At 43.9% G+C, this 24,182-nt stretch overlaps 1 pseudogene across 1 annotated transcript in view; it reads left to right on the forward strand.

The window, feature by feature from the left end:
* Positions 1-24,182, forward strand: part of LOC122552194 (adhesion G protein-coupled receptor E3-like) — a 53,054-nt pseudogene that overhangs the window by 22,147 nt on the left and 6,725 nt on the right. The window contains exons 8-17 of the transcript XR_015754410.1: positions 1,243-1,341; positions 2,517-2,694; positions 5,110-5,226; positions 5,810-6,012; positions 7,325-7,495; positions 13,332-13,523; positions 16,669-16,904; positions 19,859-19,925; positions 21,236-21,327; positions 21,885-22,053. The product of XR_015754410.1 is annotated as an adhesion G protein-coupled receptor E3-like (transcript). The remainder of the gene's footprint in view (positions 1-1,242; positions 1,342-2,516; positions 2,695-5,109; positions 5,227-5,809; positions 6,013-7,324; positions 7,496-13,331; positions 13,524-16,668; positions 16,905-19,858; positions 19,926-21,235; positions 21,328-21,884; positions 22,054-24,182) is intronic.

Raw genomic sequence — 24,182 nt, forward strand, 5'->3', positions numbered from 1 at the left:
CCTCTCCGCCCCCACCCCCTCTCTGGCCTATCACCCTCACCCTCACCTCCTTCCACCTATCGTATTCCCAGCGTCCCTCCCCCAAATTCCCTCCCACCTTCCTTTTATCTCAGCCCGTTTGGCACACCAGCCTCATTCCTGAAGAAGGGCTTATGACCGAAACATCGATTCTCCTGCTCCTCGGATGCTGCCTGGCCTGCTGTGTTTTTCCAGCACCACATTTTTCAACTCTGGTCTCCAGCATCTGCAGTCCTCACTTTCCCCTACTACCAATATCCTGGGAGTTACCATTGACCAGAAATTGAATTGAATCAACTTACATAAGTATGGCGCTACTAAAACAGGTCAGTCCAGCAGTGAATAACTCATCTTCTGCCCTCCAAAATCTGTACACGATCCACAAAACACAAATCAGGTATGTGATGGAATACACTATAGTTGCATGGATGAATGTTGCTCCAACAACACTCAAGAAGCCTGCATGATTGGCTCCCAATCCACCACCTTCAGCATTCTCTCCCTCTACCAGTGACACACAGTGGGGGTAGAATGTACTATTAGCAAGATGCACAGCAGCAACTCACCAAGGCTTCGATGGCAACATCTTGGAAAATTGTCACCTCTAGAATAGAATGTCTGGAAACATCACCAACCTCCAGGTCAGACACCATCCTGACAGGGAATTATATTGAGTCCAAATACTGGAACACCCTGCATGCCTTTCCCATGAACAGCACTCCAGGTGCCCCCGACATTAGATGAACTGCAAGAATTCAAAAAAGAAGTTTACCATCACCTTCTCAAGGGCAATTGGATATGGGGAATTAATAACAAATACTGGCCTAATCAGTGACACCCATTTCCCAGGAACCGAAGTTTCTAAAAATTAGTTGTAAAACATTTTTAAATGTCCGGAAGGAATGAAGGATGTGACATATTTTCAGTATTTGTTTCTTTTTTCAGAAGGTACTTGCTCACATCCCATACCAACAAGATATCCCAACACTAATGCCGTGAACTCCAGAGGGATAGATCCAGATATCACTATCTGGTATAATCCCAGCATCAACACCAGCAACACAAGCAATGTCACATCCCTTATTTCCAGATGGTACGAAGTTGATTCTCGAGGCTTTTGCTGTTAGAAATGTTCTTTTGGTGGATTTTCTAGATTGAATTGTCCAGTGGTGGTTATCAATGGTAAGGGGTGCTTTTTAACTATTGTCTCATTCCACTGCCTAGCCAAACTCTGTGGGTAATGAGTCTTGCTTTGTGATGGAATCAGCTCGCCGATTACTTGAAAAAGTCTGTCAGAATTTCAGCGTCACAGACACTATCCAAGTAAGGAATCGTAGGCCCAGTGTTTTTATTTGCTCCAAAGGTAACATGGTTCTGATGCATAGTGTTTAACTCTACAAAGTCAGTCAGTGAAGAATGAGACGAGAGGCAATCTTAACATGAACCAACCTTTATTTACACAGAACAAGCAAACAATGCATTTCACTGCAATGCATTTGGTTCCTCTCTTTAAAACACACCTTAAAACCCATCTCCAAGCTTAAGTCAGTATATGATCAGTGTGACCTGGTGTCATACTTTTATAATCCTCCTGTTGTGATGGTTGACATGCTTTTGGGAAATTATGCATATTATGTTCAACTGATGGCCCCTCAATGAATTGCCCCTTCGAAAGGGAGATTGGATCTTCCGAACTGAATGTGGGTTTGATATCCAAAGGGATGTTCTTATCTAATAAATGTGTAGTCTCCCATCATTGAGTAGGTTGTACAAGCCCACAAGATCTCTCTGCAATAATGATTAACCAACGTGTGAAGCTGGTGCGAAGATGATCACTGTAAAGGTAGGAGCGTTCAATTCACAGACTGTAGATTGAGCCGAATCTGAGTGATGTGTGCCAGTGTTAAAATAGTGTGGGCTACATGTGATTGCAGACCGACAGCAATGGGATTGATGCTGAGCTACAATCTGGAAAGGGCTTGGGAGGTTATTCAGTTCAAGGGCAATAAATGCTGGTAATTTGCTATGAGGTCAAGGCAGGGGATGGGGCACCAGGGAACAGAAGCAGTGCAAACACAATGGGCAGAATGTCCTCCTTTTGGCACTGTCATAATTCTCTGATTCTCTGAAAATGCTTATTTGGCTGTTGCTTTTATTTCAAAGGTTCCTTTGATCACTTGCAGTTCAATGATGTTGTGGAACATTTCAATAAGTCGTAAGAGAAAGGTGTTAACCTCATTTACTGGGGTAGACAATTGGCATCATAGGTGGAGGGGGTGGCGGGTGGAAACAGGGAAGGGTGGACAAGAGAGGGGAAAGAAAGATTCCAAGACAATCTCAGTTATGGAGATGTGGGAAATGGAAGTGAGAAAATAAAAAATTCAAGGAGGAAAGGGGAGGAGGATGTTCAGAGAGAAAAGGAATGAAAGTAAATGATATAAAACAGGAAAGAAAGCAGACTCATTAGTTCAAGAAGCTATTTCTTTTTCTATCCATAGACCATCACAAACTTTACAAATAGTGTCTTCAGTAGGAATTCACAGCTACAGAACATGACGACCGGTCAACGGTTAAATGTAGCAGCGACCATCTTAGATCTCTTGGAGAATATGGCAATGGCTGTTGCTTTGACTTTGCCCAGTGGAGGAACAAAGTCAATCTCAGAAGACTCTTTTGGTAAAGTATTACTCAGTTCAAATGCTAACCCTCTGGATGCTGAGTTGACACAGAGGGCAACTTTAAATCAAAGGAAAGGTTTATAGTCATAATCATAGTCATAGAGATGCACAGCATGGTAACAGACCCTTCGGTCAACCCGTCCATGCCAACCAGATATCCCAACCCAATCTGGTCCCACCTGACAGCACCCGGACCATATCCCTCCAAATCCTTCTTATTCATATACCCAACCAGATGCCTTTAAATGTTGCAATCATACCAGCCTCTACCACTTCATCTGGCAGCTCATTCTATACACTCATCACCCTCTGCATGAAATTGTTGCTCCTTAAGTCTATCTTATATCTTTCCTCTCTCACCCTAAACCTATGCCCTCTCGTTCTTGACTCCTTCACCCCAGGAAAGAGACTTTGTCTATTTATCCTATCATGCCCCTCACAATTTTATAAACCTCTTTAAGGTCACCCCTCAGCCTTCACTCTCCAGGGAAAACAGCCGCAGCCTATTCAACCTCTCCCTGTCGCTCAAATCCTCCAACCCTAGCAACATCCTTGTAAATCTTTTCTGAACCCTTCCAAATTTCACAATATCCTTCCGATAGGAAGGAGACCAGAATTGCATGCAATATTCCAACAGTGGCCTAACCAATGTCCTGTACAGCTGCAATATGACCTCCCAACTCCTGTACTCAATACTCTGACCAATAAAGGAAAGCATACCAAATGCCTTCTTCAGTATCCTATTTACCTGCAACTCCACTTTCAAGGAACTATGAACCTGCACTCCAAGGTCTCTTTGTTCATCAACACCCCCCAGGACCTTACCATTAAAAATGCTGACTACAAGTGATTCTTACAAAGTATGGGGAATAGAATTGGGAAACCATGGGTCTGAAGTTCCTTGGTTTATTTTCTTGGCTCCAGTTTTATGGTTTGCACTTTCTGAGCCAATTGGCATTTCAGTTAAAGAAGTAAATCAGTTAAAATGGTAACTTCTGATGAAAAATTTCAAGCAAAAGTTCCTAGAATTGCTTTGAGGAACATTCAGCAACATTATTGTCATCGAACTGAGGATGTTTCTAGATTGCATTTGTTATTACATTTCCACAGAAACAGTGCTAAGGAAATTGATATCAGTCTGGTTTCCTGCTTGTGAAACATAATGCCATAAGATATAGAAGCAGAATTAGGCCATTCCTGTCCTCTACCTGTAACCTTTTATCTCCTTACTATTTAAGAACCTACCTACCTCTGACACTCAATGTGCCTCCGCAGCCTTATGTGGCAATGAGTTCCGCAGGGATACCACTCTCTGGCTGAAGAAAATGCTCATCTCAGTTCTGAAAGGTCATCCCTTTACTCCGAGGCTGTGCCCTCAGGTCCTGGCCTCTCCTCCTGGTTGAAACATCTTCTCCACATCCACTCTACCCATGCCTCTCAATATTCTGTAAATTTTAGTGAAATCCTTCCAAATTCAAAAGTACCAGATGTTGGAAAATGATTGTGGGTGAATATTGTTTGAGAACAGGTTTCTACTTCCTATGCTGTGAATCAATATTTGCAATGTTTGCTCTGGGCCTCAGTGGGTTATTTTAGTGCCTGCCAGGGAGAAGACTGGGGGCTCATGTCTCACCCCAGAGCCTTTGAGCACAGGATCAAGGCAGACAATCCCACAGCAGTTCTGAGGGAGCCAGAGAGACAATATCAGGCTTGAAGTGGAGATCCCTTGGGATTGTTAAGCGACTGCTGTCCAAATGCAGAGTTACATCAAACAATAGGTGTTTTTCTTGTTTTGAGTTTGCAAATGCAGACTGGTTGGTCGGGGACTATATTTGGCCTGTTATCATTAATGGAAGGAACATCCTGTTTGATTCAATTAGCTACTTGCTGAGATGTGTAGGCTACATGCTAAATTCTGCACTGACACTGAGATTCAAACATAACATTGTTCAGTTGTCTGCTGGGTGAAATGTCCTGGGTGTGCTAATAGCTATGTGCCAACAACCATTGTAAGATAGTGAGTTGCCCTTGAAATGTGGCTCATTTACTCTTGCAAGAAGCAACAAACCTTCTTGGACAGAGACTCATTGCATGCAAATGAAGGAATATTATGACAACAAACACAGCACTGGAGAAATTCAGTAGATTTGGCAGCCTTCTGTGAAGTGAGAAGGAGTTTATGCTTTGAATTCGATCTGACTCTTCTTCAGAAATCATGAGCTTGATGTGTCCGGCTGAGGGGCCAAAGTGCAGACAGGCAAGGCAGGGAGGCGATGAATATTTAGGTAGGCTCAGAATAAATCATCATAAGTCATCAAGTAACATCAAAGACAAGTAAACCTGTGAGACAGAAAGAGGCATGGTGATTTCAATAGGCACTACATTCTTCACAAGGATTTATCTTTACTTTTAGCTGGCAAGATCCAGGTGTTTGGTAATCAAAGTATGCCAGGCGACTTGGCAAGACTCGAGATCCGGAATAACATCATGGAGATAAACTGGAGAACGGTCATGGGAGCAAAAAACTCTGGTAAATGTTTAGTTTCTTTTATATCGAAATTTGTATTTTACAATCCTCTGTGTTTAGAATTGCATCACCCGTCTTCCTCTTTTCCCTCCTCCACCTCTCTCTCTTGTTCAATCACCCTTACTTATTCCTCCCTTCTGATTGCTAGAATTTTTGGAATTAAGGGGTTTGTTAAAATTTCAACTTATATTAGCTGCTGTGATTCTAATGACTACACTTCATAAATATGCTTGTGAGCCTTTTGTGACAATAAATCAAAAGTGGAACAAATTTTCGCACTTCTTCTCATGCAGTATAAACAGTTGTTTCCTTGGAGATTTGGTACTCTTACAATTCTCTTCTGATGAGTGCAAAGCGAAAAACTTTGAATATTTCTCCTTTTTTAGTTTATGTGCTGCGAGGCAACTCCTACATTTTTTGTGTTTAAAAAGTGCCTTGTTTTAATATTTGGAACCATTCTACACTCCATCATTGGAATGGATACAATGAGCTGTGGAATTGGACTTATAGCTAGATCAACTGATGTTGCCAAATTATTTCAGATGATGTGATACTCACCAAAGTCCAAATCGCTTTGCTCCCCCAGACTTTGCTGCAGTCTCCTTCTTTGTATTCAGCGACATGGAATCCATTTTGAACAACGAGATCCGTAAAGATGGCATCAAGCAGTTGGAGGCAACTGAAGGAACAGGCTGGTTAAACTCCAAAGTGGTAACAGCCAGAATCAGTAACAAAGCAGCCAGCCACGACCTGACAGAAATGGTCAATTTTACACTGAAACTCAACCAGGTTTGTAAGGGTGACTTTCAGGCTTGTCATGCAACAGGAACTGCAATGCCCAAGACAGTAGAAAGAGCTCTTTAATTTTTTATCCAAATCCGTGCTGTTATGAAAATGTTTGATGGGTCAGTACATAAGGAACATTTCTGTGTCTAATCCCATGCTGTCCCTGTTGGATTGTTGGATGTTGGATGGGGACAGCATAGAGGGAGGTTTATTCTGTATCTAATACCGCACCACTCCTGTTTGGAAAATATTTAACAGGGTCACAGGAGAGAGTTTTACTCCATATCTAACCCTGTGCTGTAGCTGTCCTGGGAATATTTGAAGAGTGGAGAGAGCTTTACTCTGTATCTAATCCTATGCTATACCCATCCTCAAGTCTTGATGGGGACAATGAGAGGGAGATTTTGCTAATGCTGCCTCATAATGATATGAAATATGTTCTTGCATTTTAAATTTATCTCGTGGAGGTTACTATGTTCTCATTGTCTGAGTGGTGCCAGTATGGTGAACATTTAGAGGTGGGAATACTTAAATCTGCGGTAGGTGTGGGCTTTTTCAATCTGTTCATTTGTGGGAGGTGACCATTGCTGGCTGGGTCACATTATTGCCCATCCATAGTTGCCCTTGAGAAGGTGATGGTGAGCTGCCTTCTTTAACCCTTGCAGTCCACAATGCATGAGGAAGGGAATTCCAGGATTTTGACCCAGCGACAGTGGAGGAACTGTGATATATTTCCAAATCAGGATGGTGAGTGGCTTGGAGGGGAACTTGACGGTGGTGGTGTTCCCATGTATCTGCTGCCCTTGTCCTTCTCCATGGAAGTGATCATGGGTTTGAAAGGTGCTGTCTGAGGATCTTTGGTGAATTTCTCCTGTGCATCTTGTACACATTGCTGCTATTGAACATTGGTGATGGCAGAAGTGGCCACTTGTGGATAACATGCCAAACAAGTGGGCTGCTTTGTTCTGGATGGTGTAAAGCTTTTCGAGTGTTGAAGCTGCAGTCATCCAGGCAAATGGGGAGTATTCCATCACACTCCTGACTTGTGACTTGGAGATAGTGGACAGTCTTTTGGGTGTCAGGAAGTGAGTTAATCACCGCAATATTCCTAGCCTCTGATCTACTCAAGGAGCCACTATGTTCCTGTGGTGAGTCCAGTGGAGTTTCTGATCAATGATAAACCCCAGGATGTTGATAGTTTGGGATTCAGTGATGGTAAAACCTTTGAATATCTCTTATTGATGTTGGTTATAGCTTGGCATTTGCGCGGTGCAAATGTTACCTGCTGTTTAACAAAATTTGCTCCTTCATGCAGGATACCAAAGATCACAAGAAAGCTGAATGCGTTTATTTGAAGATAACAGAAGAGGGAAGTTTCTGGTCCTCTGAGGGCTGCTTCCCCATTAGTTCCAATGGAAGCTACGTAATATGCCAATGTAACCATCTGACGAGCTTTGCTATTTTAATGTCTCCAATTGAGATCAAGGTAAAACATTGTTCAAACTCCAGTCAAAGTGGGAAGTAAACCCAAAGACAGAGGAAACAGAAAAATGTAAGAGACAGAAACCAGAGATTGAGAGAATCAAGGAGTCAGGAATCAGACACACAAGAACAACGTTAGATGAAGCTGGAGGGCCAGAATAACACCTAAGGGTGAAAGTGACTCCATTAGCAACTACTGAGTGATCTCGAGAGTTAGCCCACAGAGTCCTGAAATACTACATAGTGACCCAGACTGAGACCCCAGGGAGTGACCCAGACTGAAACCTCTAGCGACCCCAGAGACTAATCCCCCAGGCAAGGAATGAACTCGAGGAGGTAGAGTCTTCATGGTGACCTTGGAGACTCCAGACAGTCACCCCAGGAGTGACCACAGGGACCTACACAGAAAACTATCCCAATGGGTGACCATGTTGACAACCCAGGAGTGACCTAATGTAATGGCTCCAGGGAGTGACCCAAGAAAATGGCCCCTTGATAGCAAGCCCAACAATGAAGCCAGATGTTAAAATCACATGGTGTTATTTTGAAGGAAAACAGTGGAGTTGTTCCAACATCACTGGTCATTACTAGAATCAATGAAAATTAAAAGATGAGCAAAATGTGAAACAGGCTATGGTACAGTGGTAGTAGCTCTACCCCGATCCAGGAGGGTGAGATTCAAGTCTCACCTACTCCAAATGTGTGTAATAAAAGCACTGAACGCGTTGATTAAAATACAATGGATGCTAGACATCTGAAATCCAAACAGAGTGATGGAGAAGCTCAGCAGGTCTGACAATGTCTTTGGAAAGAGAAACAGAGTTAACATTTTGAGTCCACTATGATTCTTTCAGAATAGGCCGTCATTGTTTTACATGAGTGAAAGTTTCCAGAGGACTATGGAGTTATTTAAAAGAGATGGCTGGCAATGAGTGTAACCTGGGGATGACCATGCCCCAGGCAAGGAGTGAGCTTGAGGGGGCAGGGTCTTCATGGTGATCTCAGCTATTCTGGCAACTGGACCTGTGCACCCCTGAAATTAACACCCTGACTGGCATTAGCTGCAACTCTGCAAATGTGATGCTGGAAAAGCGCAGCAGGTCAGGCAGCATCCAAGGAGCAGAAGAATCGATGTTTCGGGCATGAGCACTTCTTCAGGAATGAGGAGAGTGTGCCAAGCAGGTTAAGATAAAAGGTAGGGAGGAGGGACTTGGGGGAGGGGCATTGGAAATGCGATTGGTGGAAGGAGGTTAAGGTGAGAGTGATAGGCCGGAGTGGGGGTGGGGTCAGAGAGGTCAGGAAGAAGATTGCAGGTTAGGAAGGTGGTGCTGAGTTCAAGGGTTTGGACTGAGACAAGGTGGGGGGAGGGGAAATGAGGAAACTGGAGAAATCTGAGTTCATCCCTTGTGGTTGGAGGGTTCCTAGGCGTTAGATGAGGCGCTCTTCCTGCAGCCATCGTGTTGCTATGGTCTGGCGATGGAGGAGTCCAAGGACCTGCATGTCCTTGGTGGAGTGGGAGGGGGAGTTGAAGTGTTCAGCCACGGGGTGGTTTTGTTGGTTGGTCCGGGTGTCCCAGAGGTGTTCTCTGAAACGTTCCGCAAGTAGGCGGCCAGTCTCCCCAATATAGAGGAGGCCACATCGGGTGCAGCGGATACAGTAAATGATGTGTGTGGAGGCGCAGGTGAATTTGTGGTGGATATGGAAGGATCCCTTGGGGCCTTGGAGGGAAGTGAGGGGGGAGGTATGGGCGCAAGTTTTGCATTTCGTGCGGTTGCAGGGGAAGGTGTCATGAGTGGAGGTTGGGTTGGTGGAGGGTGTGGACCTGACAAGGGAGTCATGGAGGGAGTGGTCTTTTCGGAATGCTGATAGGGGAGGGGAGGGAAATATATCCCTGGTGGTGGGGTCCGTTTGGAGGTGGCAGAAATGATGACGGACGATATGATGTATATGGAGGTTGGTGGGGTGGTAGGTGAGGACCAGTGGGGTTCTGTCCTGGTGGCGATTGGAGGGGCGAGGCTCAAGAGTGGTGAAGCGGGAAGTGGAGGAGATGCGGTGGAGAGCATCGCTGATCACGTCTAGGGGGATATTGCGACCTTTGAAGAAGGAGGCCATCTGGGTTGTTCGGTATTGGAACTGGTCCTCCTGGGAGCAGTTGCGGCGGAGACGAAGGAATTGGGAATGTGGGATGGCGTTTTTACAGGGGGCAGGGTGGGAGGAGGTGTAGTCTCGGTAGCTGTGGGAGTCGGTCGGTTTATAGTAAATGTCCGTGTTGATTTGGTCGCCCGAGATAGAAATGGAGAGGTCTAGGAAGGGGAGGGAGGAGTCTGAGACGTTCCAGGTAAATTTGAGGTCGGGGTGGAAGGTGTTGGTAAAGTGGATGAACTGTTCAACCTCCTCGTGGGAGCACGGGGCAGCGCCGATATAGTCATCGATGTTGCGGAGGAAAAGGTGGGGGGTGGTGCCAGTGTAGCTGCGGAAGATGGACTGTTCCACATATCCTACGAAGAGGCAGGCATAGCTGGGGCCCATGTGGGTGCCCATGGCTACTCCTTTGGTTTGGAGGAAGTGGGAGGATTAGAAAGAGAAGTTGTTCAGAGTAAGGACCAGTTCAGTCAGTCGAAGGAGGGTGTCAATGGAAGGGTACTGGTTGGTACGGCTGGAAAGGAAGAAGCGGAGGGCTTTGAGTTTCAGAGTGAGGACCAGTTCAGTCAGTCAAAGGAGGGTGTCAGTGGAAGGGTACTGGTACCATTAGCTGCAGCTCACAGTGCCACCCAATCTATCACAGTCCCTGGTACAACTTATGTGGCAGAGATCAAGCTGAGGGTCCATAAATATGATATTGTTTTATATTTAGATTCAATAGGAGGAGCTGATGAGGTCTTATTCGAGGTGTTTAGCGAGGGGTTGCTTCTAATATTTAAAGTTTCCTACAGTTGGGGAAGGGCCATTCAACTGGAAGATACTGCATGTCACTCAAGTAAAAATGAACCACAGGAAATGAAGAAAACCTGAAACAAACAATAAGAATGTTGGAGAAACTCAGCAGGCCTGGCAGCATCCAGGGAGAGAGAAACAGTTAAAGTTTTGAATCTGGTATGACTCCTCTTTAGAATTGTGAATACAACACCTTTATTCAAAACAGGAGGGAGGCAGAAAACAGAAAACCAACAGCCAGTTAATTTAACATCTGTCCGAAGGAAGATATTAGAAACTATTGTTAGAGATGCTCGAGCAGGAATCAGAATAATCAGGCAGAGTCAACATGGTTTTGTGAAACTGAAATCGTGCTTGATCAATTTATCGAAATTCTTTGAAGAAGTAACATATGCTGTGGGTAAAGTGGTGCATGTCGACTATTTAGATTTCCAGAAGGCATTTGATAAAGTTCTACTTCAACAATTACTGCAGCAAATGAACTTTCATGGTGTAGGGGTAATATATTGGCATGGATAGACGATTGACTGGTTAACAGGAGTTAACATAAAATGGGCTAGCATGTGTGGTATACCATAGTGATGGCACCTCAATTTTTAACAATTTATATCAACGACTTGAATAAAAAGTTTGAAAGCATGGGGTAGCTAAATTTGCCAAAGGCACAAAAATAGACACAAGTTGTCTCGAGGACGTAGGAGCTCCAAACACACACAGATAGATTGGGCAAGATTCTGGAAAATGGAGTATGATGTGGGAAAATATGAAATTGTCTATTCTGTCAGGAAGAATTATAAAGCATATTATTCAAATGGTGAGAGATTGCATAGCTCCAAGAAGTAGAGGGACCTGTGTATCCAAAGTAGATGAACCACAAAAGGCTAATATGCAGCTGCAGATCGTAGTTTGAAAAAGTAATAGAATGTTATCATTTATGAAGGGAAATTGAACACAGATGTATGGAAGTTATGTTTTAGTTATCTGAAACACCAATGAGCCTATATCTGGAGTAATGTATACAATATTAGTCACCTTATTTAAGGAAGGAAGGAAATGGGTATGAATCAGTTCAGAGAAGGTTTACAATGGTGGAAAGTCACTGGACTCAAAACATTGATTTTTATTTTTCACTCTCCAGATGCTGCCAGACCTATTGCATTTCTCCAGGATTTCTGTTTGTTTGTTTCTGATCTCCAGTGTCCGCAGTTCTTTGTTTTATTTGACCAGACTAATAGTAGAATGGATGGGTTGTCTCAGGAGGAAACGTGGAAGGTTGAGGCTTGTATCTGCTGGAGTTTAGAGGAGTAAGAGGTGTCTTGATTGAAACATTACAGATCCTGAAGGCTCTTGACAGGATGATGTGGAGAGGTTGCCCCTGCTTGTATTGAGAAGTAATAGACATTATTTGAAAATAAGGAATTGCCCATTTAAGTCAGTTGAAAGCAAAGTCATAGGCTAGAATCCCTACATTGCAGAAAGAGGCCATTCTGCCCATAAAGTCACCACTAGCCCTTCACAGAGCATTCCACCCACTCTGTATTCACCATGGCTAATCCATCTAGCCTGCACATCCCTGGACTCTATGGAGCAATTTAGTATGGCCAATCCACCTAACCTGCACATCATTGGGCTGTGGGAGGAAACCGGAGAACCCAGCAGTAACCCACTCAGACACAGGGAGAACATGTAAACTTCACACAGACAGTTACCCAAGGCTGGAATTGAACTTAGCTCCCCACCACTGCAAGGCAGCAGTGCTAACCACTGTGCCACCAAATCTTTTCTATCAGACGCCCACAAGCCTCTTTCTGAAAACGTGTGTGGAGGAAAAGACTTCTAATACTTTTAAGGCAGAGGTGGACAGATTCTGGATAGAAAGGAAGTGAGATGTCATCACAATGTGGAGTTCAGGGCATTATCTGATCTGCCATGATCATATTAAATAGTGAAACAAGCTCCAGGGGCCAAATGGCCTACTCCTGTACCTTACTTGTGTGTTCATATGTCTGTATATTTGTGGTGTAGGGTCAGTTAGCTTGGACGGTTGGTTTGTGATGCAGAGCGACACCAATAGTGTGGGTTCAATTCCTGCACTGACTGAGGTTACCATGAAGGACTCTCTTGCACACCCTCTCCCCTTACCTGAGGTGCATTGACCCTCAGGTTAAACCATCACCAGTCATTTCTCTCTCTCTCTAATGTGAGAGCAGCCCTATGCCCTGGGAGGACTATGACGACTTAAGTATTTTCATATTTGCGATCATGTGAATGGATTCATTATCCAGAGTCCCAGGCTAATGTTCTGCTTTTGTGGGTTTAAATCCCACTGAGGCATCTGGTGGAATTTGAACATAATTACTAGAGTCTGGAATTGAACATTAGTCTTGGTGAATTATTAATTGCTGGAAAAAAAATCATTCATGCCCTTTGGGGAAGGAAATCTGCCATGCTTACCCAGTCTGTGACTCCAGACTTGCAGTCAATTTGGTTGACTTTTAACAGCCTCACGAGCAATTTTAGGTAGGCAACATCAGGTGAGCATGTTAGTGATGTCCACATCCCATGAGCAGAGTTGTGGAAGCAAGGAATTCAGGAGAAACATCTTTGTACAGAAAATGATTAGAATATGAAACTCACTACCACTTGGAATGACTGAGGTGAATAGTGTTGATACATTTATAGAAAAGCTGGATAAACACGTGAGGGAAAAGTGATCAGAAGGTCATGTTGATAGAATGAGATGTCAAGAGATAGGGGGTAGTTTGTATGGAGCACAAACATCAGTGCTGGCCAGATGGGCTGAATGGCCTGTTTCTGTGCTGTGTACCTAATGTTATTCTGTGAGAACATCCAAAGAGCTGCCCCCTCCCCCCCAGCATGTGATTCCCTCTTTGTCGTTGCTGCAGGAAGACTGGTCCTTGCTGCTGATCTCCACTGTCGGGCTCACAGTATCCCTGCTGTGCCTTGCCGTATCCATCATTGTGTTCACCAAGTGCTGCTCCATCCAAAAGGCCAGCATCATCATGTACAAGCATCTGAGCATCAACCTCTTCCTGGCGCAGCTCATCTTCCTGACAGGAATCCATGTGACCAGCAAGGTGAGAAAGCTGACCCGTAGACCATCTCTCTCAGTCAGGCAGCCGAACCTAGACTCCTCACCCGTACCACAGGACCCTCAGCCTCTGCTATCTCCCTGAGCTGTCATGGACTCATAGAGATATACATCATGGAAACAGACCTTCGGTCCAACTCGTCCATGCCGCCCAGATATCCTAACCTAATCTACTCCAATTTTCCAGCATTTGGTCCATATCCCTCAAAACACTTCCTATTCATATGCCCATCCAGGTGCCTTTTAAATGATGTAATTTTACCAGCCTACACTATTTCCCCAGGCAGCTCATTCCACACACGCACCACCTCTGTTTGTAAAAATTGCCCCTTTCGGTCCCTTTTATATCTTTCCCCTCTCACCCTGAACCTATGCCCTCTCGTTCTGGACTCCCCCACCCCAAGGAAAAGGCCTTGTCTATTTATCCTATCCATGCCCCTCATGATTTTATAAACCTCTATAAGGTCACCACTCAGCCTCTGAGATTCCTTGGAAAACAGTCCCAGCTTATTCAGCCTCTGCCTATAGCTCAAATCCTCTGGTCAGTGGATGAGCCCTCTCTTGGCCAACAAGGAACCCACTGGGAGCCCACCATGGGCTCCATTCATCTCAATTAAGCCTTCATCTTAGGTTGGTCCCTTCCAATTTGGTTTCTAATCTTCAGCTTCATCAATTCAAAATACTCCAGGTCATCCAACACTACATGCAGGCTGCTACTTTATAATCTAGTTAATTTATTCGACAGCTAATACCCAGATTGAACAGGAAAATTATCGTTATTTTGACTTGGTCTCTCATGGGAATTTTTGTACATCACTGATTTCTCAAATGACCCACTGTCAATCCAGCTGAACTCACTCTTCACTTTCCTTACTCTGGTCTTGACACTTGATCCTCACTTTCTCTCATTAGCTCATAGGATGTGGCCACCCCTAGTTGCCCTGGAGAAGGCAGTGATGAGCTGCCTTCATGAGCCGTTGCAGTTTGTATGCTGTGAGAACACACACAGCTAGGGAAGATTTAGACTAAGCATCAGTGAAGAAGCAGCAAGATATTTCCAAGTCAGGATGGTGTGGGTTGGTGGGGACCTTGCAGGTGGTGCTGGAGTTCTCTTATATCTGCTGCCCTTGTCCTTCTAGATGGTTGCAGTCACAGGTTTGGAGAGTCCTACAGAAGGTCTGGATTAACATTTCGTCTTACCCTGTCTCTCCTGCCTTGTGAAACAACAAACTTTTGTGAGGAAAAAGAACAGTTGCACAGAATCCTGATATTTTTAGATGGACGTGCTGGGGAATGCGGTATTTTATTTCATTAAAAATCTATGGTGGGCTCCCAGTGGGTTTCTCGTTGGCCAAGAGATGGCTCATCACTGACCAGTCCCAGATTTCCACCAGTCCTTCTTTACCAGAAGAGGAAGTCAGACATTTGAAGGAACAGAGAAGTACCCTGGGGATTGGTTGATTTGTTGCTTCATCAGTTTTGGCACTGGTCCTGTATGCCACAATGAATGGGGACCACAGAGGAGTCTCCATGGGAGGGACCTCAACACCACCTCACGCATTGCCCCGGTATCCATTCCACAGTGACTCCAGAATTGATTCTGATGAAGTTGTGGAAGTCGAACCCATCCCAGATCTCAGTCTTCATCCTGAGCAACACTCGATGGGATTGTGAAGGGAATCCCATTCGCTGTCATCATTGAGATATGCAATAAGATATGGAATAACATGGTCAGAGTCACAAAGATCTACACTGCCAAAAAAAAGCCTTTCGGCCAATTGCATTTGCGTCAATAAAGACCAACTACCCAACAAATCTAATCCCATTTTCCATCCCTTAGTCCATTGGCTTGTATACCTTGACATCACAAGTGCACATCTGAACACTTGTTGGATGTCATGAGGGATTCTGCTCCTACCATTATTAGAGGCAGTAAGTTTCCGATTCCTATCACCCTCTGGGTGAAAAAGGTTTTTCCTCACGTTTCTTCCAAACCTCCTGGTCATTGATCCATCCCTCAAGGTGAAAAGTTTCTTCCTGCCCGCGGTGTCTCTGTCTTCACAATTTTAAACATCGCAATGATGTCCCTTCTCGGTCTCCTCTGCTCCGAGGAAAACAAGCCCAGTCTGTCTAATGTTTCTTCATAACTGAAACTGTCCAGTCCAGGCAACATGCTGCTAAATCTCCTCAGCACCCTTTCCAATGCTGTCATATCCCTCCTATAACGTGGATTTCAATATTGCACACAGTACCCCAGCTGTGGCCTCATCAAAGTTTGTACAATTCCAACATAACCTCCCTGCTCTTAAGCTCTGTGCCTCGACTACTAAATGCAAGTATCCCATATGCCTTCTTAATCACTTTTTAATCTCCCTGTCCCACGACTTTAAGGGATTGGTGGACATGCTCACCAAGGTACCTCTGATCCTTGGTGCTTCCCAGGGTCCTAACATCCATCATGTATTCCCTTGCCTTGTTTGACCTGCCCAAGTGCATCATTTCACATTTATCCAAATTGAATTCCATTTGCCACTGATCGATCAATCTGATCAGCCCATCTGTCTCCTTCAGTAGTCTAAGGCTATTCTCACTGTTTACTATTCTACCTCAGCTCCAGATAACATCTACTATTACATCCTCCTCTGCCTATTGGCAATTTAATAGTAGATCAGGGTCCTACAGAAAGTCCTACAATCGTAAAAGTCAACAAACTCTGCCCCCTAATTATAAATTACAACGCAAAACGATGGAGTTAGAAATTTCACAAAAGCCCTGTGTCTTTATCACTGTATGTTCTGACTGTATTGTCTGTGTGTATTTCACTGTATCTCTCTGCCTGTGCATGTATTCGATGTGTGCTTCTGTTTGTGTTTCTATCTGTGTGTCTCTCTGTGTCTGTGTGTTTATCTCTGAGTGAGTCTGTTTATATCTTTCTGGGTGATCTCTCTGTGTCTTTCCAAACATGTTTCTGTCTGTGTTTCTCTTTGCACCTGTGTGTTACATCTGCCTTCAAAGTATCAGCCTTTGTGTTTATCGTGTTTGTGTGTCTGACTGTGTTTCTCTCTGTCTTTGTGGCTGTGTGTTTTTGCTCACTGCTGAAGCCTAACCAATTACTCTGATCTTCCCTCCAGGTGGTGTGTGCCCTGGTTGCAGGATGCCTACATTACTTCTTTCTAACTGTCTTTGCCTGGATGTTCCTGGATGCTTTGCAGGTTTTCATTGTGTGCAGACACCTCACAGTCACAAAGTTTGCCCATTTATATATCATCAGATGGAGATACCTGTATACCTCTGGCTATGCTGTCTCTGCACTGATTGTAATTATATCGGCAGCAATCCGTCCCTATGGCTACGGATCAGAAAAAAAGTGAGTAACTTTATATTTTGATGATATCACAGAATCAGCAGCACAGAGGAGGTCACTTGCACCTTCAAGCCACTGTCTCTGCTGTTACGGCTCAGAATCTTGTATGTTTCAATGTTTCATTCTTATAAATGTTTATTTTTCATGGGGGTATGGGCATCGCTGGCTATGCCAGCCCTAATTGCCCAGAGGGCGTAAAGAGTCCATTACATTGCTGTGGATCTGAAGTCATGTGTTGACCAGAATGTGTAAGGATAACTGGTTCCCCAAAGGAGCATCAGTGTACCAGGTGGGTTTTAATGACAAAAGATGCGGTTACATGACTACTACTGGAGTAGCACGTTCTTTGAATCCCTTTTAAAGAAAATGTATTTAGATCCTTCATAGGACAACCCCTTTATCCCAGAAACCAATCTATCAACTTGGGTGGCAACTTTAAGGAATCTATGGACATGGACCCCATGATCCCTCTGTTCTTCCACACTGCCAAGAATCCTGCCTTTACCCTATAATCTACATTCAAATTCAACCTTCCAAAATGAATCACTTCACATTTATCCAGGTTGAACTCCATCTGCCACTTCTCAGCCCAGTTCTGCATCCTGTCAATATCCCATTGCAACCTACAACAGCCCTCCATGCAATCCATCACTCCATCAATCTTCATATCATCGGCAAACTTACTAATCTACTTCCTCATTCAAGTCATTAATAAAAATCACATAGAGCAGTGGTCCCAGAATAGATCCCTGCGGAACATCATTGCTCACTGAGCTCCAGACTGAATACGTTTCATTCACCACCACCACTGTCTTCTATAGGCCAGCCAATTCTGTATCCAGGCAGCCAAATTTCCCTGCATCCCATGTCTACTTACTTTCTGAATGAGCCTAACATGGGGAACTTTATCAAACGTCTTACTAAAATCCATGCACACCACACCCACTGCTCTGTCTTCATCAATGTATTTTGTCACATCCTCAAAGAATTCAATAAGGCTTCTGAGGCATGACCTGCCCCTCACAAAGCCATGCTGACTTTTTCTAATCAAACTATGGTTCTCCAAGTAATCATAAACTCTGTCTTTCAAAATCCTCTCCAATAATTTGCTCACCACTGAAATAAGACTGACTGGTCTGTAATTCCCAGGATTAACCCTATTCCATTTCTTGAACGAGGGAATAACATTTGCCACCCTCCAATCATCTGGCACTACTCCAGTGGACAGTGAGGACACAAAGATCATCACCAAAGGTGCAGCAATCTCTGTCCTCACTTCCCATAGTAGCCTCAGGTACATCCCATCTGGCCCAGGGCACTTATCTATCCTTATGTTTTTCAAACTTTTCATCACATCCTTCTTCCTAACATCAACCTGTTCAAGCATATCAGTCTATTTCACGTTGTCCTCGTAAACGACAAGGTCGCACTCAGTAGTGAATACTAAAGCAGAGTATTCATTAAGGGCCTCCCCAACCTCCTCCGACTCCAGGCACAAATTCCCTCCACTGTCCCTGATCGGCCCACCCTCACTCTGGCCATCCTCTTGTTCCTCACCTAACTATAGAATGCCTTGGGGTCTTCCTTAATCCTATCCCCCAAAGCTTTTTCATGCCCCTTCTAGCTCTCCTAAGTCCATTCTTCAGTTCCTTCCTGGTTACCTTGTAACCCTCTGGAGCCCTGCTGATCCTTGCCTCCCCAACCTTAAGTAACCTTCCTTCTTCCTCTTGACGAGATATTCTACATCCCTTGTCATCCAAGGATCCTTCACCCTACCATCCCTTCCTTGCCTCAGTGGGACAAACCTATCCAACACTATCAGCAAGTGCTCCCCAAACAAACTCTACATTTCTGTTGTGCATTTTCCTGAGAACACCTGTTCCCAATTCAAGCTCCCTAGTTCCTGCCTAAAAGCATTGTAGTCCCCCCTCCCCCAGTAAATACTTTCCCATACCGTCTGCTCCTGTTCCTCTCCATGATGATAGTGAAGGTCAGGGAGTTGTGATCACTATCCCTGAAATGCTGTCCCACCAAGAGATCTGACACCTGGTCTGGGTATCACTGAGTAAGCATGTTGTGTGGATGAGATGCTGTGTGAAAACATTTTTTCTTCATCACAAGACTTCGTTTGTACATCACCAGTTACTGGACTACATCCTAGACTGCATTCCTTAGACCTCTGTGTCAGCAGTCCTCAAGACCTCGCAACAGGTTGGTTAGAAAATATATCCTTCCTTAGATCAGGAGACCAGAACTGGACAGGAGTACTCCATCTGTACTCGTGTCATAGCTTTGACTCTAAATCTTTTGAATTCACTGTTACCTAGATTTTTGGGGAAGGCAGTGTTGAAAATCTCATTACTCCTCACTGTCCAGTGACACTGTTGATAGGTAGGTCCTGACTTTCTATCATGTATATAAAACATGTCAGCAGCGCCTTCACATCTCTTTGATTTATTTTCATTGACTCTTGATGAGAGACTAGAGAAGAGGGGGGAGGTCTTCCGAGAACTGGGATATCCTCTGAGTCAATCTCATTAAAACATATAATCATTAATATCTGATCATTGTTTTAACATTGTGTTTGTTCCTACTTTATAATATGTTGCAATGACAAATACCTACAGTGCTTGCTGAGGCCAGATACAAGACAATACGTTTTAAGAATGCACAATTGAAAGTAACAACAAATAACAGAGACTTTACCTTTACACCAATCTGTAGTCAAGAGCAAGAACGCGGTCATATCATGTGACATTCTATCACTTTCTGAGATGATGTATACTGTGTCACATTTACATATCATATAGTAAACCCCTTACACTACAACTATCACATGTGGGATCTTGCTGTGCACAAACTGGTTTCTGTCTTTTCTATATGACAATAGCGACAACACTGCAAAGGTACTTCATTGCCTGGACGACATGTAGTAATGATTTCTTTGGTTCTCACAGCTGCTGGCTGAGCCTAGAGTGGGGCTTTCGATGGAGTTTCCAAGGGCCAGTCTGCCTTGTGATTGTGGTACGTGTCCTTCTGGTGTTTCCTCACCCCCTAATATTCACTAAGGTAACCATATGGACCTCTCTAGGCACGAGGCCTTGTTCAGGAGAGACAGAGAGAGAGAGAGAGAGAGATTGGCTATCAGTTTAAACTTACAGGGACATGATGCAGAGAAGATAGGAGTTTTAGACAAAAGGAGGTGGAAAAGGAGTCATAGGCAAAGCCATCGAGCAAAGAAGGTGTGAAAGTTCAAATCTCACTAAGGCAGTGGGGGAACTGAAAATTCAACTAATTAGTAAATCTGGAATAAAATCAGGATCTCAGTAATAACTGTCATAAAGCTGTTGCATTTTCCATCAAGATAGAAATCTGCCATTCTTACCTGGTCTGGCCTACACTTGACTCAAGATACTGCTGGTGTTATTAAATCACTTCACCACCTAAGGAAGACACTCAATTATCAAGGTAAAGTTGTCATAGTCTTACCAGACCAGAGAGCTGCTCTTTCATATTAGGGGTGGGAAGAGATTGATAAGGCAGGACATTCACAGTAACCTCAGCTGGTGTAGGAATTGAACCCACACTGTTAACATTACTCTGTAAGTCAAACCAGCTGTCTAATCAACTGAGCTAAACCACCCTAACATACATTCGGTTGTTTCAAACAGAAAAAGCACTCTTTCAGGGAATGAATACAATGTTATCATGTTGGCAGGTACACCTGAGACCAAATAAAACAGGTTACCTATGTTAATTAAGGGATAATTAATAAAAACTAGACAGGGTGTAGATATTTTAATGAACCTGTCTGGGCACGTTTTGACAGTATATCTTTTAATGACAATTGATAGAATTCACTATCGACCTTGGTGGAATTTGTGCCCAAGACCATAGGCCATTTTCTAAGTCTCTGGCTTGCTGAGTGAGTGATAATACCACCATACCACCATTTTCTTCCTCAGTGGCTGTATTATAAGGATGAAGATAGCAGTGTGGTTTGAGTCAACGGGCATCCATTGAATTAAATCAAAAAGGTATTTGGCTGGACTCTATCTGAGCAACTATTAATCTCTCATGTTTAACACATCACATGGACTACAGAAGATCAAGAAGACAGCTCACCACCACCTTCTTGGGGGGCAGTCAGGGATGAGCAACAAGTGCTGGCCGGGCCAGATATGCCAACATCCCAGCAATGACCAACCATTAAGTGCAAGGAGAAAGATTGGAAGACAAATAATTGGGATAGTTAGACAGAGCATTCTGTGCTGCGAATTTCAAAGACAACGTTTTGCCTTTGCTTCCCAAACTTTGTTTCACTCCCTCTCCAGGTGAATATGGTGTTGTATGTCTGGACACTCTGCTTACTGAGGCATCATTTGACCAAACGTGATGTGAATGTCTCAAAGATTAAAGACACCACGTGAGTACCTTTCAGAAAATTTGTGGCCTGCTGCCTTCAGATCACAGCACAATTCACTGTGGCCCAGCAGCATTGGCTGAAATGAGATCTCTGTGTGATGCTCTCTCTATTCTACCTTCGTATTGAAAGCTGGATGGTGCAGGGCTGAGGTTAGACCCCAGTGCAATACAGAGGGAGTACTTCACTGTCAGAGGTACCCGCTTTCAGATAAGGCAACAAACTGAAGTTCAGTCTGCTCTCTGAGCTGGATGTTAAAGATCCCATCACACAGTTATGACAAAACGCTTCCCTCATGTACTGGCCATTAATCATTTCTCTGGTAACAACACCAAAAGAAGGTTATCACAGTGCTATTGACAGGAGCTTGTGCATACAAACTGACTGCCACGTTTCCCACATCGCAATAGTGTTAATATTGCAATTGGTTTTCACTGGCTGCTATGCTCTTTGCGATATTCTGAGATAGCGAAAAGCAGTGTACAAATGGGTTCCTTTTTTTTCATTATGATAAGATGGATTGATATGAATATTCTTTATATTTTGTCCCTTTTTGACAGGACCTTGACTCTTAAGGCAGCTGCACGGTTATTTGTACTGGAATGCACTTGGATCTTTGGGATATTTCATTTCAATGAAAGCACCATTTTCCTCTCCTACCTATTCACTGTCATCAACACTCTCCAGGGCCTGTTTATTTTCATGGTCTACTGTATTTCCAGTCACCAGGTAAGGCTGTCTCCATTACAGACTCTCCAATCCATACGATATTTGTGAATCTGGAAAGGATAACTTTACCAGTAGAACTGGGTGTGGGTCAGACATTAGCTGTGTGACAAAGTAACTGCCCAGTAACTCTCACTGCCAGCAGTCTGATGAATACTTAATAGAAGTTAGCAGTCTGGAGTCATTTAATTTCAGTGAAAGACACAAAGATCCATCATGTCACAGAGAGTTACATGTAAAGTTCTGCACAGATATAGATCATTTAGTTTGTACTGATATTTATGCTCTATTTATCTCTGTTCATCATAGCTCATAGTCTCATAGACACATATAGTACAGAAGGAGGCCATCCAGCCCATCGTGTCCATCCAGTCAATACAGTTCTGATTACATTAATCCCATTTTCCAGCACTTGGCCCAATGCCCTGGTGGCTACAGCAATGGCAAGTGAATATTAAATACCGCTTCAATGTTACAAGAGTTTCTGACTCAACCACCCTTTCAGGCAGTAAAGTCCAGACCTCCAGCACCCTCTGGGTAAAAATATTGCTCCTTATTTCTCCTCTTAGCTTTCTACTTCTTAACCTTAAAACTATGTAACTGGCCTCTCTACCAATGGGACGAAGCACCTTCCTATCCACCCAATCCATGCCCCACATAATCTGATGCACCTCTATCAGGTCCCCTCTCAACCTTTGCTGCTCCAAGGAAAATAAGCGCAGTCCCTCCAGTCTTTCCTCAAAGCTCAGACATTACAGCTGAGGCAACATCCTCGTGAGTCTCCTCACCACCCTTTCTGTGCAGTCACATCCTTCCTACAATGTGAAAGGCAGAACTACATGAAATACTGTGGCCTAACCAGCATTAAATCTCTTAGCTCTTATATTCTGTCTTGGCTAATAAAAATATGTAGGAGAAAGTGAGGACTGCAGATGCTGGGGATCAGAGCTTAAAAATGTGTTGCTGGAAAAGTACAGCAGGTCAGGCAGCATCAAAGGGAAAGGAGAATCGACATTTCGGGCATAAGCCCTTCTTCAGGGTCCACTACACCTCCAATTTTGGTGTCATCTGCAAACTTACTAACTGTACCTCTTATGCTCGCATCCAAATGACAACAAGTAGAGGACCCAGCACCAATCCTTGTGGTACTCCACTGGTCACAGGCCTCCAGTCTGAAAAACAACCCTCCATCACCACCCTCTGTCTTCTAACTTTGAGACAGTTCTGTACCCAAATGGCTAGTTCTCCCTTTATTCCATGAGATCTAACCTTGCTAATCAGTCTCCCATGGGGAACCTTGTTGAACGCCTTACTGAAGTCCATATAGATCACATCTACTGCTCTGCCCTCATCAATCTTCTTTGTTACTTCTTCAAAACACTCAATCAACTTTGTGAGACATGATTTCCCACGCACAAAGCCATACTGACTATCTCTAATCAGCCCTTGCCTTTCCAAATACATGTACATCGTGTCTCTCAGGATTCCCTCCAACAACTTGCCCACCACTGAGGTCAGGCTAACCAGTCTATAGTTCCCTGGCTTGTGTTTACCGCCCTTCTTAAACAGTGGCACCACGTTTGCCAACCTCCAGTCTTCCGGCACCTCACCTGTGACTATCAATGATACAAATATCTCAGCAAGAGGCCCAGCAATCACTTCTCTAGCTTCCCACAGAGTTCTCGGGTATACCTGATCAGGTCATGAGGATTTATCCACCTTTAACCGTTTCAAGACATCCAGCACTTCCTCCCCTGTAATCTGGGCATTTTGCAAAATGTCACCATCTATTTCCCTACAGTCTATATCTTCCATATCCTTTTCCACAGTAAATACTGATGCAAAATATTCATTTAGTATCTCCCCCATTTTCTGTGGCTCCACACAAAGGCCACCTTGCTGATCTTTGAGGGGCCCTATTCTCTCCCTAGTTACCCTTTTGTCCTTAATTTATTTTGAAAAACCCTTTGGATTCTCCTTAATTCTATTTGCCAATGCTATCTCATGTCCCCTTTTTGCCCTCCTGATTTCCCTCTTAAGTATACCCTACTTCCTTTATACTCTTCTAAGGATTCACTCAATCTATCCTGTCTATACCTGACATTGGCTTCCTTCTTTGTCTTCACCAAATG

This window comes from Chiloscyllium plagiosum, unplaced genomic scaffold (genome assembly GCF_037043375.1).
Source record: "Chiloscyllium plagiosum isolate Xiang-an unplaced genomic scaffold, Cpla_swu_hap1 HiC_scaffold_45, whole genome shotgun sequence".
NCBI classification, from domain to species: Eukaryota; Metazoa; Chordata; class Chondrichthyes; order Orectolobiformes; family Hemiscylliidae; genus Chiloscyllium; species Chiloscyllium plagiosum.